Source organism: Lathyrus oleraceus, chromosome 3 (assembly GCF_024323335.1).
Source record: "Lathyrus oleraceus cultivar Zhongwan6 chromosome 3, CAAS_Psat_ZW6_1.0, whole genome shotgun sequence".
Classification (NCBI taxonomy): Eukaryota; Viridiplantae; Streptophyta; class Magnoliopsida; order Fabales; family Fabaceae; genus Lathyrus; species Lathyrus oleraceus.
In genome coordinates this window covers 100,102,012-100,104,765 of record NC_066581.1, presented here as the reverse complement: position 1 = coordinate 100,104,765, position 2,754 = coordinate 100,102,012, and the positions used below count along the sequence as shown (strand labels likewise).

The following is a 2,754-nucleotide window of genomic DNA, read 5'->3' as shown; positions in this document are numbered from 1 at the left end:
GCGTAAATCGGAAGGGGGGTACATGTAAAGTACAAGGGAGTGCAGGAAATAAAAGGTCTCATTGTCAGGTAGCCCAAGAGAAAGCCGTGTGTGTGCAATTGTGTCCTAACCTAGAAAGCACATAAAAGATTACAATTTATCTTGATTCTTGAATGCTCCTTCCATGTTAGGGTTGAATGATTGTCCAATGTCTTTCGCAAGGGTCCTAACAACAATCTCTAAGTCCATTCCAATGTCCATTGCATGTTTGAGAATTATCTTTTTTATTTTTTAAGTCTTATCCATTTTTAGTCATTTTTAGATGAGATGAATGAAGAATGTACAATGATATAGCAAAAAGAATATAAAAATAAAAGTGCATAAGGTAAATGGCAAAAAGATAATGTTAGGAGTTAGGTGCGGAAAAGTAAAGAGTTAGATGTTAATGGTTTGATGTTAGAAGTTAATTGTTAAAAATTAGATCAAAGTAGAAAATATTCAAGAAAATATTTATCAAGATCAATTCTAAACTATTAACAAAATAAAAATCTAAAACAATTAACCAACCAATGAAGATCTCACAAATCATTACCAAATTAAAGTCTAAAACAACAAACCAAAATTAATATCCAAAATTAGCAATCAATTAATAGCCACGTTAAAAAATTAAAATCTAAAATCAAAGTTAACTCTAAAATATTCTAATCAAAATTAATATCTAAAATCAACAATCAAAAGTAATATCACATTAATTTTAATACCAATCCAATTATTAATAGAAATCAAATTAAACTAAGATTCTAACAATTAACCAATCCAAATAAGATTCTACCTATTAACAAATCATATTAATTCTAATTACTAACATAATTATTCTAATTATTAACAACAATAAAAAATCAAATGTAAAATCAATTGCCAAAATCAATTCTAAAACAAACTAGCCTAATGATCCTAATATCAAAACAGGATGACACAAATTGCAGGGGATGAACAACCAAGGGAGTGTGCATCGTGAGCAAGCTTGTTTGGGCCTTAGGCCCAAACAGCCAAGGCGTAACCAGGTCCAACTACCAAACATAACATGCTGAAGGAAAGAAAAGAAGAAGAACACTTATGGAAAAGTGCTTAACATGCTTCGACTACTATCACCGTTAGCCTCAATCGCGTTCAAGCATGAGACAACGCTCGAATGGATCGTACCAACACCACCACACTCCTCTGTCTCTCAACCTCGCACCTAACAATCATCGTCATCATTCGCTGATACTTCACGGCTCAGGATATTTCGTCAATCGGTTCCGACGCGGTATCTCGATGATTCGACTCTTACAAGATGAGTAACAACAGCTATTGTATCCTACGGCACCGAATCGATCTTTGAATTGCATCGAATCAGTAAGAGAGGGATCTTACCTGAGTGAACTTGTCGTTACTTTCGCTGAGCCTGTTGCGTGCGAATCTAAGCGTCGAACGGATTATGGTACCGGATTCTCGCAGGATTGTTGAGCGGCGGAAACGCACGGATTGACGTTGACCACAGGGAGATCTTGCAGGTATTTGGAAGAAGGTTGGAGGCTAGGTATGCTATGAATCCCGTGCGCACGAAAGAGGAACGAAAACTTTTTCAATGTGGAGGAAGAGGATGGAAGAACTCGTGAAAATCGAATCCAAAAAAGAAGCCCCAAATTTACTGTGAGTCTCTCAATTTATAACTTGAATCTTAAGTTCAATCTCAATTGCAACTGCCGCGTTTTGATTTTGTTTGTCGTTTCTATTATTTTCATCGCCGTTTTGCAGGCGTGTTAGTTTTGAGTTGGTTGCGTTAAGATGAGCTTGTGGCTCGCGTTTTCAGTTTGGAAGCTGGTTCGCGTTGGAAGCAGCTGTGGGATTGTCTTGCAGGTGCGTTTATTTAAGTTGTAGTTGATGCCGTTTGAAGCCTTGATGCTCGCTTAGCTCGGTTTATCAGTTTGCAGTTTTGTTTTGGCTTACACGTGCGTTTTTTGCAGCTTATGGCTTATGCAGTTTGTGTTGCAGATGATTGTTTCCTGCTGCGTTATCAAGCATTTCTCTGCCGCCGCTTTGGCTTAGCAGCTCACTCACGTGCGGCTTTGGTTTCACATTGGCTGCCGTTTTTCGCTTATTTTGCTGCTGCGTTATGTTCATTTCTGTTTTGCAGCTTGGAGTTGCACTCTTGGCTTAGGTAGCTTGTTGGAGCGCGCGCAATGTAGCAGTTGTTAGCAGCTTTTGGCAGTTTTTTGCGCGTGTTGAAAGTAGCCGTTAGCAGCTGGGTTTGCTATTGCAGCTGGTGGCGTGGGCTTAAGGATCTTTTGGTTTCATGTGGTAGCAGCTTTTGCTGCGTTTTTGCTTTGCAATGCGCCTTGTTGTAGCTTAGTGTCTGCTGTACCGGCTTGTGGCCTTTGACATGTTATAGCTTACTACCAATTAAAAGTGAATACATGACAATACTATATTAGTAAATTAATTATATGGATAAACGAATGAAAATTGGACTTGTGGATTAAAATGGATTAATCATGACATTAGATTAGCAATGGATATGGATATTGAAAATGGATTGGATCTGTGAATTGGAGAATTGGTTTTGGAAATTGTAAAATGGGAATTATGGATAATAAAGAAAAAAATGGTTAAATGGATATTAAAATGAAACTGGATTTTGAATTGGATATTTGTTATGGGATTGGTTAATTTGGTTTAAATGAATTAATGTGGATTAAATGGATAAAGTGATTTAGAATTAAGATGGATTAA

General features: G+C 37.0%; 1 long non-coding RNA gene across 2 annotated transcripts; it reads left to right on the top strand.

Annotated features, from left to right (window-relative positions):
* The first annotated feature begins 959 nt into the window (after positions 1-959).
* LOC127125608 (uncharacterized) lies at positions 960-2,506 on the top strand. 2 transcript variants are annotated; one of them, XR_007804764.1, is made up of 3 exons: positions 1,027-1,674; positions 1,780-1,881; positions 1,989-2,506. It is a non-coding gene; the product is annotated as an uncharacterized LOC127125608 (long non-coding RNA). The 2 variants fall into 2 exon arrangements; XR_007804765.1 differs by having other exon boundaries at positions 960-1,674; positions 1,780-2,506.
* Positions 2,507-2,754: the final 248 nt, after the last annotated feature.